Below are 17,735 nucleotides of genomic sequence, written 5' to 3'. Positions count from 1 at the left end.
AGATGCCGAAAATGAGCAGGAAATCAGGGCAGCAGTGACCTACCTGCAGTGCAAGTGCAACACTCACTCAGATATTCATGCTAAAGACACAACATTCTTAGCAAACTTTGTCTCTCCTGTGCAACTTCAAAAAAATCTCATGGTTTGATGTTTGTGTCAGGTTTCACATAGTATTTTTCAGACCCTGCATTGTATTTAATGTCAGTTTTGGTATCCCTCTGCTTGAGACAGGGTACCACTATATATTTCACTGCTGGAAAGCTTCAGCAGGGAAGCAGTAACTTATGCACTGACTGCTTCCCATGAGGTTTCATGTTCCTGTAAAATCAGATATTTAGAAAAAAGCACAGTATTAATTTAACTTGCTCTTTCCCATGAAACTGCTAAGACAATCCCTGTAAAAAGCAGCACTTCTTCAGATGTCCCGTGTCTATGGCATGTGCTGCAATGCTCATTTTCAGAGCCAGCACTGATTTGTGTTTGTCCTTCATTTAAAGCCCCTTTATGGTGGCTGGCTAAATATCTTCAATTCTAAGAAGCAATTTGGTTTTCCTACACCACACAAAGTAAGTAGAAAGTGTGCTGTCATGTGTATGGTACCCATTGAAAGCCTCCCCTCACAGGAGATGTGCCATGCTGGAGAGTTGATCCCCTGCACAGCCGTTTGCTCCTTGGAAGCAGTAGGTGCTCCCAGCCCCAAGCACGGATGCACATGCTGCTCTCCCCTGAACTTGTTTATCTGCCTGCTGTTTGCCAGCAATGCAGGTGCAGCACATGGGCTGCTCAAGGCCAAATGAGAAATGTGTATGTGTTGGCCAAGACTATTGATTCAGAGTTGCTCTGGCACGAGTGTAAGTGTTTTCTGTCCTAGGGCATTGGTAATGTTAATCAAATTCACATGTACTTCTCAGAGTGATCACTGAGCAAATCTTAAAAGGCTCACCACAAGTAGCATGTTCTGAAAAAAGTCTTTGTTATTGTCATTCTGTTCACCAACAGCTTTTCTGCGCTTGTGTAATCAACAAATATCTAGATGAAGTATTGGCAGTCTTTTTTTGTGTAATCCCAAAGAAAACATGAAAGAGGAGGTTATAAAAGTAGCTTTAGATAATGTCCATTTCATGATATCAGGGGATTTTTTTGTTCTGCTTTAGACTTTTTTTGTGATTTTTTTTTTTTTTTGTTTGTTTGTTGCTTGTTTTGCATAGAAGACTCCTAGCCCAGCAGGGAGAGTTTGGCCTTTTCCCTAGGAAAAAAAGGTTTATTTGTCAAATATCTTGGTTTGTGTTTCCTTCCCCACTTGCTACTAATTTTAACATACCCCTCACTTGAGCAGCAATAAAGCTTCAGGTGACTGTGGGTGTATGTAAGTGTGGCCATGTCCAAGAGCTGATGCAGGGGCAGGGAGCTTGGCCACTCAGGTTTGTGCCTGATGGGGGTGTCTGGGTGGTCTTTGCCCCTCTTCTCCTGCTAGAGGGCAGGATGTTTTGAGGGGGATCTCTCCAATGCAAGGTCCCCTCCTGACTGTTCCCAGGTGTTCTTCCATGGAGTGCTGCTGGGGCTCCCACTCCTGCTTGTGCCCCCCGTGGCCAGTCTTATCCAGCTGCTCTTGATGCTCAGGAGGTGTAATTACACAGTAAAGTTATTTTTCTAATCTGATAGAAAATAGTTAATATATTAATTTTGTTTCATTTAACTAGTGTATGTATTAAAACTCCCAGCAGAAGCATGCATGTCTAGGACAGCCCAGTTGAATGCAGTTGTCTTGGAAGGAAGAGGCTGTTTGTAAATTAGAACTGGACCAGAGGGAAGTCATTTTATGCTCTGAATTAGTGGGACAGCCAAACTCTTTGTATCAGCTTTCCTTGCCTGAGAAACGCTCTTGTGAACTTAGTCCCTTATAACTTCTGTAAATGGAAAAATTCCTGTGAGAATTTTAAAATGGTATTTGAAAATAAATATAGGGTATATAAAAATACTGAATAAGCAGCTGAGCAGGAGAAAACTCTAGGAAAAATTACTATTGTGTAAAGATATATAGTTGCAACAGTGGACTGATATCCAATAATTTACTACTAAGTTCTAAAAACCAGATGACTGCAAAGTGTTTGCTAAACCATTCTTTTTCATCTGACGTGTGGTTGGATTATGTGAACTGACTCACCATTTAAATGGGGCTACTGAGATTGGTGTGTTATTGATTCAAACAATCCTTGACCTCAGGGATAACACTTGCTGTAACAGAGGAAGCTGGCTTTTGGAATCCTACATCTCTCTGCACCTATGTTATTTGACAATACTGAAAAAAAAAATAATATTAGGGAAGCAAAGAATTAGTTAATACTGGCAAAGTCAAGCAGCTTGTTTGATGAAATAGTGCTGGTACTCTCCAGGAGAAAAATTGAGAGGCGCTGAGACTTTAGTCCTTTGGATTCAAACTCTTTTCAAGAAAAGCTATCAGTGGGCACTTGCCAGGATGCCTTCAGAACCTTTTCTTTTCAGGGAAACCTCAAAATAGCAAATAAGTAATGTAGCAGTGTGATAATCACAGTCTTAATTAACTGAAAACTTGCATTTTTTTATTTTAAGAATATCATCCCTAGGCATGTTTGTAGTCCAGGCACTATGTCTACCTTCTCAATCTGTCATTCATCAAATTCTGAACAGTTATCAATCTCCAGACATTAAGCAGGTAGCCTGGCACTTGCCCAATAGGTAGTGGATGATACTGCAGCTGTTGAACAAGTACTTCATCAGAAATTATTCTTTGGCTTTTTATCAGCTTTTTCAAATCCCAGGTTGCAAATCAGTTGCTTCCTTTTTAGTTACATGCAAGCAAAATGAGATGCACCTGAATACTTTTAAAAATAATTACTTCTAATACTATTTACCAAGGCAAACATTCATCCATCCTCATGTGTTCCTCTGTAGACTATAGCACTCACTCCTTTCTGACTCTTTCATATGCAAACACTGACTGTGTCAGAATCACTGAGCATAAGTCCGATAGAAGCAAAATCTGATGTATTAACAATGAAAATGTTCTTCTGAATAAAAGCATGGATTATCATGGAATTTTTGCTAGGATTATGCTAAGAGCCTCAGAATTTGTCTCTGAAAGACTTATTCTTCTAATCAAAGTGAACATCCCATTTTTTCTATGTCTTTTTCCTAAGCAGGTTGATGAATGATCTCTTTATATGTGCAGCTTTTCCTAGGCGCAAAAATTTCACTAAAATCATTTGGGGAAAGGGCAGTTGGCAATGTCTTATGGGTGATCTTGGTTTAGTCTCTCCAGTGCTATTGAAACAATATGCAGACTGGGTTGGTCTTTGGGAACCTGAAATCTCCCACTCTGAATGGTGTTGTGAAAACAAATCCCTTTTGGTGTGGGAGTATCTGCACAGAACAGCTGATGTGGGCTCTCCTTGCAGAGCACTGGCTGCCATGTTCACACTACGTGGCTACAGGTTCCATGGTGGGAGGGAGTCAAATGTGGATCCCGGTGGGATATGTGTGTGCTAGGTTTTGGAGATATTTCTCTTGGAGTTTGACAGCTCTGAGCCTTTATTTGCTGACCTTTTGAAGGATTCCTAAAGCTGTTAGTCAGAAAGCATTAGTGTTAGATGCTGGCAGTTCTGAATGGGTTACTTACAATATGTTTCATTTGCTTTTACATGCTTAGATGATGCTTTACTAGTGCCAAGTGGTGGCAGACCAAAAATTATCAAAAATGGGTATGAGATGGATTCAAGGAAATGCTGTGTGTGCTGAAATCTTGCTTTCCACTCTGGACACAGGACCACTGTTCAGTGTCACTGCAGTACTGATAACATGTCATACAACAGGCCTGCCCATGCCCACAAAATGCAATGGCATGTCCTACTGCCATCTGAGACTCAAGTCAAGGCACAGTCAGACAGCACAGTTCCAGTGCATTTTTCCTAGTGTGAACAAAATTCGGTAAAGTATTCACAATAATTCCTAGATGGATCAATGTAGCATAAAATAGTAGCACACAGATCAGATGAATCATATTGAAGCTGACTCCATGCTGACAGTGAAATGCTTTCACTTCAGCAAATTCTTGAAGCACCTCGTTTCCTGTGAGCTAGATTATTTTTTCATAAATTGTGGACATCAAATAAGATGAGTTTTAGCCCTTGCCTTTGTTGCTGATCTGTGAGTAATGGAGGCAAAAAGAGCAATCTGTTCCAGAGCCTCCACAAAGTTTTCCATTGTTTGGGGAACGAATCGGTCCATTCTCTACGTGAAAGGGAAAGTCACTCTTGGGAGCTTGATTTGTTGCAATGATCTTCAATGTATTGCACTGCTGGTGACATTCTTGCTGATACTGGGGTCCTTTGTGTATTTTGTATCAGTTTTATTTTCTTTCCAGGAAATTGACTTCCTTACATATGTAGGTGTTTCAATCTTGGATCCTTTTGAGCCCAGAAGTGTGCCTGCTAATATGCTTCAGACCCAACTGCATTCACAGTGGCACAGAACCAAGGTATGAAAAGCTTGTGTTAAGGATTTTACCCCATATTCCTATTGCAGAGTTAAGTTTCTTCTTAAAACTAGTTATATGGGGAATAAAGAGTCATTTGGGAGCTCAGAGTGGCATTTGGAAGGGCATGGCTTCTGCCATGCTCAGGTAGTTCCTAGACTGGAGCTGGTTCAATGTTTCTTCTATACTGAGACAGGACTAAGAGAAAAATGTAACTTGAGTTCATGTGATTTGCTAAGTACTAACCTGAATGCCCACTCCTCCCCAAGAAGAAAGATCTGGTTTTACAGGCAATTCCTACCTGGACTATCTAAATCTAAAATAAGTAGTAGGCATCAGCATTAAGAAACCTTTAACAAGAAGAAAGAAATGGAGACAGAATTGAGAAAGAAAGGGGAGGAATGTTGCAACCACTGGACTCTGCCTAGCGGCTGCAGCTCCCTGTGAGCACAGTAGGGGTTTCCTAGGGCTGTGCGATCAGTTGCATCCTAGAGTCCATTTTGGACAGCCCTGTGATCTGGCTCCAGCAGCGTTACAACACAGTGGTGATAAAGGAGGTAGAGAAAGGTCTCCCATGAGGGTGGTAAGATGGCTTTATTCACATCTTGTCCCTCAGAAGCAGACAAAGAGAGACCTCGTGGTCTGAGTGCGGGATGGTTTTGTCAGGGGCCCGGGGGCGGTCCCTGGGTGGGGTTGGGATACAGGAGCCAATAGGGAGAAACCGAGGGAGTGGCCAAGGCTGGGGCAGGGAACAGGGGGAACATGGCATCACAGAATGAGGGGTTAACCGGCTGCCACAGAGGAAGAGGGAAAGGGAGTGAAGAGGAGGTGAAGTTAACCCATAATGGCAGCTTTATCTGCAAAGATGGGGAAATGGAGAATGCTGGGATTTCCTTTTTCATGAAGATGAAGAGCAGGTTTACTTTTCCCTTAAAAGGATTATATTGCATATATATATAAAGTCATTCACCATTGTCAGGTGTTACTGTAGCTCCTGGATAGAGAGCAAGAGCTCATTCTTCCAAATACCTCAGGACCTTGAATAGGGTATGTAAAGAGTGATTAAGGAAAAGGTGGTAGCCACTATTCTTCATTGTCTAGCAAAGTGGATTGCTATAGGAACTGAGTTGAAGGCCCTTTTGGGTTCAGAGGTAGGCATTTTTGCCATCTTGTGTAGGACTATTGATGTATTAGTTGCTTCTCAGCCCAGAAAAAAAACCTAATTAAATAGCTTCTCATTCTGTGGCAGCACAGGCAAAGGCTAGGAGGACAAGGCTCATGCCATTATCCTAACCTCTCTCTGGAGTCAGCAGAGTTGCAGTCAGTGGTGCTCAGCTCAAAGCTTTCACTGTCTCCTCCAGGATCTTGCCGTTCTAGGGGTTTTCTTGCATGGTTAGACTAGCTGGGTGCAAGTAAATCCAAGAGGTCAAGGTTCCACACAGCATCTCTCCTGTGACTTGGGGAGGAAAGTCTGAAGTCTCAGCCTACTGGCTGAGAAATGGCAGTGTAAAGGAAAACTTACTTTCTTTAAGATGGCTTATAAATCTTAGCAGTTTTAGGGCAAACTCACCACAGACTGAGGCCACCCTCAGTAAGTTTGGGATCCTAGACATTTGCAGTGCAATGTCCCTACTGGCCCCTGTATCAAGCTATGCTGAGGTGGGGTGTCTCTGTTTCTGCTTGTCAGGACATCTGTGACTCTCCCAAGTCCTCCTGCTGCACCTTTTACACTTCATAGAGCATTTCTGTTTGCTGCATCCTACAGAAATGCCCTGGTCTTCCCGGGACCAGAGCCCAGCAGCTCCCTGCCCCTTGCCTGCTAATAACCCAGTATATGCCTCTTTCAGCAGGGGGAAAAAGGACTTACCCAAAGCTTCCCAGCATCTCAGGAACTGTGCAAAGTCGGTGCAGGGTCACTGGTGTAAATTCCAGATGTCCTCTGGAGGCTGGAAATGCCTTCCTGAGCCACTTCAGCTGAGATGCAGCTGAGTCTGATCCATCAGCTTAAGAGACTGAGAAAGGCTTGTGAGAAGCTGCTGCTGCTGAGGAAGGAGTTAATTTTTCTCCAATTTTTTTTTCTTGTTTTGTTTTGTTTTACTTTTCAGTTTTTCTGTTTGCTCCTCAGAGAGGAATGTGGGCTCAGTTTCCAATGAGTTAGGACTAGATCAGGCTCTTTTTAAAGAAAAGCCTGAGATTCCAGGGAAGGATTTTGTTCCTTTTGTCTGCTTTTCTGTAGAAGATGCTCATTAAAAGGAGAGTCTGAATTTGAAGAGCAGTTCTATTAGAGAGGTAGAAAGCAGCTCTAAAGCTTGACTTTGGATCCTGATTTCCTCCAAAGTCTGCTGAAATTGAGATTTAGGCCTGCCTAATGAGTGCTGCTCAGAACTATGCCATGCAGAATATTTCTTGGTTATCAGGCTCAGTTAACTCCTGGCAGCTTTTGGTGGTCGTTTTGAAGCACATTCTGTGGGGTGTTTTTTCAGGGGTCACTCAGCAGTGTCTCACTGCAGAGAAGAGCACTCTTGAACTCCTTGGAAAAGCTATGAAATTTCATACACTGGCTGTAACCCCAGGAGACTAATCCAGCCCCAAACACTATCACTCTTAGATTTGTGTTTCATTCAAGAAGTCATGAAGCAATCTATTTTTCTAGGGAAAAAAAAGAAATCATTATTTTATCGTCATTCTGAGTACTTTCCATAGGAACAAAATTTATCAAAAATGCCTGAGATCTTTGAGAAATATCTCAATTGTGCAGAAAAGCATTACATTGATTGTGAACTTAGTCTTTCTTTGGGTTTTTCTGCTTGTCATTTTTACTTAAATACTAATATTAATGAAGACCTAAATGTGCCCTTTTGCTATTGCCCTTTATTTTGCTTTTCTGTAAAGATCACTCATAATCCTACAGCTATCTTTTTGCACTTAAAAAGGTTCTTTTTTCTTATTACTGTCAGGATAATAATGCTGCATCATTCCACCTAACTACCAATAAATAGAAATGCAGAGCCATGGCATCTATTCAAAAGCATGCAGGCTCCTTTGTATGTTTTGGTATATATAAATACATCTTTCAACTTGCAGCTGTAGTACAACATCTGAATTAAATCATGACTTATTCTTTCTATTAAAGCTGTGTTGTCCTTGCCATTATCCCTTTTTCCAGTAAATGAGTACAATGAAAAATTGATTCTAGCTGTATTGGACTGCAGCAAAGTAACAAAAGATGATTGTTACATTATCAAAGTCCTCTCTGCATCCATAACATAAGAATTGAAAACACCTGTCTTTGTCTTCTCAATCAATATTGCACCTGAGTCACATTTGCCTGGAAAACACTTTAAAAGGTGTCCCACTGTATGTTATTTAGATTTAACAAATGCATTATTCAGGCTGTCTTCATTTATTTTGATTACCTGAGATTGCTCTGCCATCCCTGTGAGTTATAAAAAGCCTAATATTAAATGCCACACTAGACTAGTATGTCAGTAACAATATCAGATGACTTCTCTTATGTGAAGCAGTGTGACAGCTGAACAAGTACACTTTGTAAAATGTATGTGGAAAACTTGCATTCAAGGGGGACATTTCATGTCATGGCATGCCCTTCCTAAAAGGTAGAGTAGGGCAGAGGGCTTCAGTTAAGGGTATGCCTGACCAGTATGATCCAACTGGCAGTAGATTTGGGGAAGTGACAGTGGACATTAGTCTGCATTTCTAGAAAGGATAAGCCAGAGTTGGTTGCCTAAGGCTGTCAGTTGTGCTTTACAGACGTGCTTTCTAATACTTTTAACAGGCAATGCTTAAGAGCAGCTATTTTACTGCATGTCTCAATAGCAGTCTGAAACTGTTGAGCATCGAGTAAGAACAGAGAAATAAGTGAGCAGCTCTAGAGACACGGCCATCATTTCAACATGTGCATTTGCATATTCAATCTAATGCCTCAAGTCAGATGCCTAAAATTAGTAGATTTATTTGGATGTGTGGAAATAATTGTAATTTGTTTCACAGCAATCAATTTGTGATGCTTTGATTTCCCTTTCTACAGAATTAAATTATTAAGGGGCAAATATGATTTTCAAGATACTTTTTATCATTCTCTCTGCTTGAAGTTTTGGCAAGTTTGACACACTATAACCCACCATTCTGCCATGAGTAATAAATATTAAAAATACCCCCTATCAAAAAACAAATTAAGTATGAGAAGCTCAAAGAAATGAGGGACAGCGGGCTAGTACCTTGCCAGGAAATGTGACCATAATAGGGGTCCATTTTCCATATCCACTAATTATCTGCACCCATGTGAGACAGTAGCTGTGGTCTGAGTGAGGAGAGTGTGTCCCTTAGGTTCTGTTGGGAGTGCAGGGGGTTGGATGAAGGGTTGAGCTGTTCTTCAGAGGTGCCTTCATGCTCCTCCACACACAGACCTGCTCTCTGGCAAGTCCCATAAGGCACAGGCTAATGGGAATTGCAGCAACTCTATCCCAGCAGAGCCAGTTAGGGCTGCTGCAGTGGTGCTCAGAACAGGGCATTTGCTCCAGGATTTAAGGCTGCTAACAGGCCTGTCCTAGGCAATAGGAAGAGATGATGGTCATCTGAGTCCTGCTCCAGCTCCTCAGTTCCCTGACCAGACCAGGAGCAGAACTTGAGGCAGAAAGGATGTGCTTGCTATTCAGAAGAAGTCTTGAACTACACCTGAATTGTGTTTGTATTGCCCCCAAGATGCCTGGTGGTGACCCACAGTGACATGACACACACTTGGGAAGGAGGAGAAAGTTCATTCAAGTGTTCAAATTTTGGTCAGTACCTGAGGCTAACTCGTGCCAACCCCAGGGAAACCCCTGAGCTCCCCATGTCCTGAAAAGCAAGAGGCCACCCCTGTTCTAGCAGTGAAACTATCAAAGCCCCTGCCTACGCCTCTCTTGCTTTTGGTAGGAGTACCCGTATTTTTTTCCATCCTCTGCCCTCGTTTTGTTTCTCTGTTTAAAAACCTTGCTTTTTGTTTTAGCAGAGGAGTGAAAACATCTGCTTAAAAATTAACTCAAAGCCCTTAGTCATTGCACAGCTACAAGCACAGAAATATTCCCTCTCAATCTTTTTTAATCTTGGTTTTATTTTTTAATTTATTTTTTAGTTTGTTACAGCTGAGCACAGAAAGACTGGACTGATAAGTCCAAGCTTCACCATGCCTGCCCACAGCCAGCACTGCAAACTTGCCCTGCTGCTGCAGCCTGCCCTGGCACCACTCCATTCATGCCCCACTGACCCATCAGTCTATCCATGATCCAGGAAAGCTGTGAGATTTCCTCACTAGTTTATGCCAGCTCCTCAAGTCCCAGAGGGGTCAGACCATGCTGTGGGTGTGTACATGGGGACACCAAAATGAGAGGGGAGCAGAAGAGCCCATGCAAGTGCAAAGCCTTGTCTTCAGCTGTCCTGGATATTTAAGGGGATAATTCAACAACATCTGAAGTTTGCCTTGGTTTAGAGAAGACCCTGAGTCCCAGGATGCCTCTGTCAAACGTTTTTAACCTTTAACTGGCAATATCACATTGATACCTTGATGGGAGCAGGCTTTCTCAGGAGCTGTGTACATATCTACTGCCAGCACAGCTTTGCTGGTGGCATTTTGGAGCTTCTACTTCTGATCCCAGCCAGACCAAAGGTAAGGAGGAGAGCAAGAAATAAAAAATTACATGGAAAAAGTGTATCTAGATCTGGTTAAAGGCTACTCCTATTGGAAGTTGGCCTCTGTGCATCTATCTGGCCCTCCCTCCACGTGCCTGTACCCTGCACAGAGGTGTACACAGAGGATATCTCAGCTGCATTTCTTCCTCTGCTCAGGCCATGAGTGTTCAGGAGGCTCTGCCTGCACCATTGTGGGGTGGTAGGAGGGGGCTGCATACCTGGATCCATGGGAACCTGCAGTCCTGCTGTCTGCAGAAATGAGCTGCAAAGCTGCTGCTTAGCTCTAACCCTTAATATATTCATGTTTCCTCATCAATGCAACTAGAGGGTGAGCTAAAAACTGAGTTTATGATGGGATTCTGGCTTTCATTAAGGAATTTTGTACCTATTTAAAAAATATATGCAGGAGCATGTTGCTGATTATTTTGAAACCTATGCAAATTTATTGATTTGCAGTAGGAAAGGCTTGCTGTGAAGTGTAAATTAAGCCATTTAAATCATCTTGCATGGTAACTGGAGCACCGGCTCTGTTTATTCAATGAGTTAATACCCTATTACCTGCCACAGTTTTACAGTTGCACTTGTAATCCTTGCTGGCCCAAAAGAGCTAGCTGCTGTCCTCCTGCTTATCTTTGCCAGCAGATAACACTCCTGCTCTCTGGGCTGGGTTTTGTTTGTTGCTGTTTGATGGTGTCCCAAAGTGTCCTAGCTAGGCAGGACTGGCTCCACTCAGCAGAACAGGACATGGGGACCTCAAGAAGGGGGCATTCTGCAGAGCCCGGACATCAGTGGTTGTGTCCAGTTCTGCTTCTGATTGCTACAGATCACTTAACAAATATCTCTCTATGGGCAGAGTTTCCACCTAAATACTTCTGCCAAGTGTGATCAGGGCTATATTTGGTTTCATTCCCATCCCAAGTCACAGTGGGTCAGATGTAATTGAAGATTAGACAGACCCTAAATTTTTTTCATGTCCCTGCATATGAACATATGGAGGCAGTTTCAAAGATAGACCCAGGGATATATTAACACATAAATCCTGTAGATAGCCATATTGGTTCTCAGGCAAACATATACATGAGCATGTTTTCAGAAACATGGACTGAAGTCTGAGGTAGTGAAAGATGTTCTCTGGAATCCCTAACTGAAGTTCTGCTCTCAAAGTGGGGGATAGCACAAAGTAACATGCCAGATAAATGAGGGCTCCTTTAGCAGGCGCTCTTCACTAATTGAAAAGTTGAGGTGAAAATTTTCTGTGGTGAAATAACTTTTCCCTTCACCTATGTTTTATGCTAACATCGTAGTTTAGGCTTTTAATGAGTTGCTCTCAAATCTGCTTTTTCCTAACAATAGAACTAGAGTCATTCAGTAATTGAGGGGTTATTTGATACACGAATAATGCACATATCCATCAAGGCAAAACCACCCTGACTTTTGAAGGCCTTGCACATGATGCATGTAGCATTTGCCTGTTTAGAAAACTACAGGCTTTTAGGATAACAGACCATGGGCTGAGTCAAGTGATATGAGTGGCTCAAAACTGTAACTGAGTCCTGGTAGGCAGTGCTGCATCCATTCAGGGAAAACACAATGTTCTAAAACTTCCAGATGAAACAGAGAAAAAAAAATTAAATGCAAATGTTAAAATGCATGTTTTAGTTCTCACATTTTACAAATTTAAGAGGTGCTGAATTTTACTGACAGTTTTCTTGGCAGCAAGCGAATTCCAAAGATGCACATGCAAATATTTGTCAAAACTGAATTTTCAATTTAGCATGCATAAGGATTACTCCAGAAGTGCTGGCATACTCACTTGCTTACAGAAGAAAAGTAATGTCATGTGGCATGTCTGGCCAATCACAGGAAAACTCTGTATTTTTAATTTTAAATATTCTGATTAATCCATAGAGTAAAAAAATATAGTGAAAATAAAGTCACTGAATATATTTGAATAATAAATTCAAGATGGTGTGATTGGCTTATATATATTCCCCAAGCAAGGAGAGACAAAATTAATCAAATAAATTATTCATTTTGAATTATTTGTTCAGATCTGTTTTTACAAGTAATGCCTAATAGTGGTATCTGAATTTTGCAGTTTGCTACAAAAGCTCTTGTATCATGTGTCCTGTTGTCCTGATACTCACTGCTTTGTTTGGGTCTGACTTTTTCACACATGTGCTCTGCATTTGCTGTCATGGTGTATTTTTTGTGAAAGAGTTGCTAAAAGCAATTAGGCCCTTAGTGGCAGTCACTGAAAGTCCAAGGTGCTTGTTGACCAAAAGTTATTAGAAATGTAATGGTGCCTATTTCCACAAAATCATTACAACACAAATAGCATTCCTCTGCCTTGGCCTTTGAGCAGAATTAGATTCAGGTTAGAGTGCATCCGTACACTTACCCCGAGAAGCACTCAGTGCTGCTGTCCTAATTGCACCCCAGATATCTAGACCATATTTAGAGAGAGGATTTAATGGCTCTGCTACCAAAAGTCTGTTAGTCTTTCATTGCATTTGTTTTCATCAGAAAAACTAATCACTGTGTTCTCTGAGATAAATACACTGATTAAAATATAATTCTTCTTTCTTTGATAGTGGTGTATGGTACTTGTCTACAGTCCTGTTCCAAGCTCGTATAGGAGGGAAAGCACGAAGTTGAACTACTTAAGCATATATCAGTATTCTGCTGTTAATAAAGCCCTGCACTGAGAAGGGGACAGCGAGTTGCTAAGCAGAACTGTGCCTCCTTGGCAGCACAGTGCTGGGCCAGGAACAGCAAACCACCCCTCGTGGTGGATGGGGAGCTAAGTGTATGCAGGCGGACTGTGGGGCCTGCGAAGGGCAGCATCTGCAGCTTGCCTGAAGCCCCAGGTCTCACTGCTTTTGTGAAGCAAGACAACAAGGTGCTAGAGAATCATTTTCCTCCGTCTGCTAAAGGTGAGTGGTGGAATGACAATTGATGCTGCAGCACAGTCTTGCTGAGGGGAATTTAAAGTGATAAACAATGTGTCTCTGCTCCAAAACCCACATGTGAAGCTGGGGGCTTTGAGCAAGAGCCTGCCAGCCACATCCTGCTGCCCAGGCAGCAGCCAGAGCTGGTGCAGAGGGGGACTGTGACAAGACTGGCAAAACTTGGAGCAGTATGGTCAGCTTTTTTCATAAAAACTGCCAGATGATTGTGAATTTCGTTGCCAAACATGACTGTATTTGAAACACGAAAGTGCACGAATGTAAGTGGCACTGTCATCTCCCTAAAAATCACATTTTTGGAAGTCTGTAATACTTGTTCTGTTCCATATGTGGAGGGATTTTTATGAAATGTTCCAGGCAGAAAGTGAAAAACTCTGTGGTATACTGGCACGATAAAGCTATCTTGCATGAATGCAGTGCTTTCCACTTAAAGTGACTTGCATAAGTGGAAATATTATCCCCATTTTGCTGATGAAGAAACTGAAGCCCAGCATTTCCTTTGAGTCACATCCAGTGAGCAAGGATAAAGCCAAGAATGAATGTGCTGACATGCAGGATTTCCCATTGCCACCAGACAGGTTGTCACCACTGAAAATATTTCATTCTGACTTTATAGTTGTCTTCTCCCTGATTAAAGCACCATCTTACTAACCACTTTATTTCAACATGATAGAAAAAACGAATTGTCTGTATTTGTGCCAATCTGTTCTCCAAGACATCTCTTAATGTGGAGAGAGAGTTTGCAAGCTCCACTTGCAGTGACCGGGCACAGCAGAGAAGAGGCCATGTCCTAAATTAGCTGATGCAACTGGTGCCTGCACTAAATCTGTATCTGTGCAGGTCTATGATACATGGAAGGCAGCAAAATGTGGCTCCTGGAAGACTTATGTTGTCTGTAAGGAATCATTATAGCTTTGGTTAGAATTGTTAACAATTCAGCAAAATGATACGAGACGTAATTATGTGAGCTATTGATCAATGCATATTAAGAAAGACCTCAATTTATAGGTCATTATGAAGCATTATTGGGGCCTTCGAGTGCATCAATAAAATCATTTATTTCTTCACATGGATACTAAAGAAGACTTAGAAAGATGCCATGTGCAGAAAGCTGCTTGTGCCAGTAAATTATATTTACATCTGCTGCATATGGATAGGCGGGATACAGGCCAAGTATGTGATGGTGGGAAGCAGCTTGCTGCTTCTGTTTTGGGAAAGTTCATCACGGTTGAAATTTTGGACAAATTAGATTCTGAATCAAACTAGAGAGACAGCAGCAGATGAGCTCAAAACTTTAGTTGCTCCAGAAACTCCATTCAGAATAATATACTATCTCACGTGTCTTGTCTTTCCATCAGAGTTTTGAGGACATTTTCTGGTTGCCGATGGGAGCAGGGAAAAAGAGAGGATCTTGCACTGAAAGGGAGAAAAACACACATAATCTGCTTCGCTCTGAGTTTTGTGTTTGGAAAATGAGGACATGGAAGAGGTCCATCTTTGCTGCCATTTGGATACAACAGCAAGAAAAATTAAAAAGGTAGGAAAGTCAAACTACGCTAGAGGTGAATCTGGTCTTCTGCACTGGTTTGTGACCAAACACAATATAGATGATAGATAAATTCAACTATAGTTTTTGGGTAAAATGTAAGGCGTGGAGATGAGGGATGCGGATACAAGCATTTTGTACTCAGAGGCAAATGAGTGCAGTAATTTCCCTGGTACAAAGCCAGAGCTGAACAGACATCTTCCTCAAGATCTTCTGGCCTGGTTTTCCACCTTTTTAGGCTCTTGTCCTGCTGCCACCTCGCTCCACTAGGCAGCAGCTGGGGGCTGGTGGGGAATAACCTGGGGTGTTACGATTAGGATCCAAGGTTAGACCTCCACCCCAGGACTTCCCCTCGGGGAGGAGCTTCCCCTGTATCAGGAGGATTCCAGGCAGGAGCTGCTGAGGCGTGGGCAGAGAGCAGCTTTTTCCTTTCCTGGTTGTGCGTTTTGTTCCTCTGGATGAGCAAGAAGCTGGATCTGCCTCCCAGTGCTGTGCCCAAGACAGGATGAAAGCACCCTGACCAAAGGATCCCTGCAGCGATGCAGCCTGAATGTTGCTGTTGCGAATCAGGAACACAGTGCAGACCCTGATGTGGTTTTGCAGTGCAGAAAAAGCAGCCTTTTTTTTTTTAAGAGAACGTGATAAAAATGGGCTGTGGCTTAATCTCCGCACCTGAGGTTGGATTAGTGACTTAAGCAAGCAGAGCTACTGCTCTGTAACCCAAATAATGTCTGAAATGCAGCTCGGTCGAAATGGCTGCACTGCATGCTTGGGGAAACGTAAACACAGAAGGAAAGGGGAAAATGAAGGACTTTTCAATCACTGTGCTGATAGTTTGTTGGCTTGTAGCTGTTCCATACGGAGAGCTGGCTGAAAGGTCACCAGGTGCTTTCAGGGTTGGCTGCTGACAGGTGAGAGGTGTGTTAAAGCAAGCAGGCTGTACGCAGCTGTCCCTCACTTGCTGGGCATGAAAGCCCCACGTGGTGGCAGAGGGGCTCAGGGGCTTCTCAGCATTGCTGCTGCTGGTGGAGTGCACAACAGGGCCCTTTTGCAGCACTTGGCCCCTTGCCTGTGTGCAGCAGCACCTGCCCAGCTACCAGCAGCCATGGCTTTGTACAAAATCATGGACACCAATTGATCCCTGTGCTGCCCTGGTCAGGGAGCCTCTGATATCAGCATGGAGCATCCTGCAAGGATGTCACTGCCAGCCTTTGCTGCCCAGGGCATGCCTGTGGATTGTCTCACAGCACCTACCTCTATTTCTCCTGCAGTTATTTCACTTTAATCCATTTTCTGAGTCAGACCCAGACAGTGACAGCTCACCATAGTAGATCACAAATGGTGAATATTTTGCAAATCTAAAATAAAATTTGCCGGCCATAGATACAGGGTGGAGACCAAAGGAGAATGAAGACCGTTTCCCAAGCCCTTGCAGGACATGTGCTGCTGAGGCTGGAGGAAACCTGACTCTACAGGCAGACTTCTGCCTTAAACTCAGTGGCTCCTGGCAAGTAAAATTACCACAAGCAAGTACCACAGTGATTTGCAGAGGTAAATGTTTACTTCACCAGTAAAATGCCAGTGTCTGGTGTAGTCCCCCAAAGTGCATACTCCTGCTGATGTCACTTGTTTGTGGCTATCCAGTTTTGAATTATGTTTGCCTCTCAAATTTAATAATTTTGACAAGTTAATTTCAGCGTGTTCTTGACAAGGAAAGTAGCTACAAGGAATAAATAAAAAAAAAATTAGAAAGGGGAAGAGTGAAATGCTCAGGCAAGGTTAATAGAAAGATACTGCATGGCGAGTTACTTACATTTCGAGACTATTGAGAATGTTAACATTCAAGCGGATCTGTTCTGCCCAGAGAAAGGAACATAGTGGCAACTTAGCAGGGACTGAAGGTCCTGCAGCAGCCAGTTTGTGTGCTCTTGGAAGGTGGCACATTTAGGTTAAACCAAAGGGCCTCAAAAGAGATAAAACAATAATAAAAATTCTTAGAATAGCAACTGAAGAATATCCTAGGTATTTTCTTTCCGTGCCATCAGTACAATGGCTACAGCTCTTCAGGTCAGCCTGGTGCAGGTAAAGCAGCCATAAAAGCCTCTGAAGTGCTGATCCTGCAGTCTTAGGCTGGCAGCTGCTGGCTCTGCTCCATCCTTGGGCTGTTTGCTCTGCCCACCTGCCCTTTGGCCTCTCTGGCGATGCTGTTCCCACCAAACCCTGGGAACAATTGCAATTTGTTTTAATGTGTGTCAGTGCCAGCCCTGGGCTCTGGAGCTTGCCTCCAAGGCTGTTTCTTTCGGTAAGGGGCACACCCCTCTCCCTCATGGGCTGCTGTGACCAGTACTTTCTCCTTAGCTGGAGGGAATAGTTGAGCCTGGGACTAAAATCCACCACGCCAGAGACCGGGCAGCTCCCAGCAGGTCTCAGAGGAGCCGGAATGTGGCTGCCAGGCTCTGCTCTGGTTCCAGGGCTCCCTGGCAAGCCCCTCGCCCAGTGCCCAGCTCCCCTATGGCCAGGACCCCAGGCACAGGCTGCCCACCTCTGCCTTGAGCATCTCTGGCTGCACTTACCCCATCCAACCCCCTCCTCTACAGGTGATGAATACTTGGGTGTGTAAATTAAGAGAAAATTTAAGAAAAATTGGCTAGAGAAATTAAAACTGCCTCAGGCAGCTTAACTTGTACAGCAACACATACAGTACTTAGCACCCTAGATTTCATTATTCTTAACAGCATAACTGGAGTCCTATTTTCACACATTAAATATTCTTGGATTTTTTTCCCCAATGAGCAGACATATGATTTTTTTTCTCTGCCATCAACATGCATGTTTAGTCCTTTCAGAGACTTTTTTCGAATTGGAATACAGATTAGTTTTACCTACGATTTAAAGAACTCCAGTGCTTGGTAAGGCCTTGATTCCTGTTTTTTTTTTATGGAAATGCATGGCTGTGGGGCTATGGGGAGCTGCTCACTGCTTAGCACTTCTGAGAGCAGAGCCATGCAAGAATACACTATTT

At 42.9% G+C, this 17,735-nt stretch overlaps 1 long non-coding RNA gene across 1 annotated transcript in view; it reads left to right on the top strand.

Moving 5' to 3' along the window:
- The first annotated feature begins 8,908 nt into the window (after positions 1–8,908).
- Positions 8,909–17,735, top strand: part of LOC104695366 — a 37,955-nt gene continuing 29,128 nt past the window's right edge. The window contains exons 1-3 of the long non-coding RNA XR_005602471.1: positions 8,909–10,175; positions 12,793–13,134; positions 14,526–14,704. This is a non-coding gene — a long non-coding RNA (uncharacterized LOC104695366). The remainder of the gene's footprint in view (positions 10,176–12,792; positions 13,135–14,525; positions 14,705–17,735) is intronic.

The sequence above is a fragment of the Corvus cornix genome, chromosome 8 (genome assembly GCF_000738735.6).
Source record: "Corvus cornix cornix isolate S_Up_H32 chromosome 8, ASM73873v5, whole genome shotgun sequence".
In the NCBI taxonomy this organism is placed as follows: Eukaryota; Metazoa; Chordata; class Aves; order Passeriformes; family Corvidae; genus Corvus; species Corvus cornix.
The sequence above is the reverse complement of the archived record's forward strand: the minus strand, read 5'-3'. Positions and strand labels throughout refer to the sequence as shown.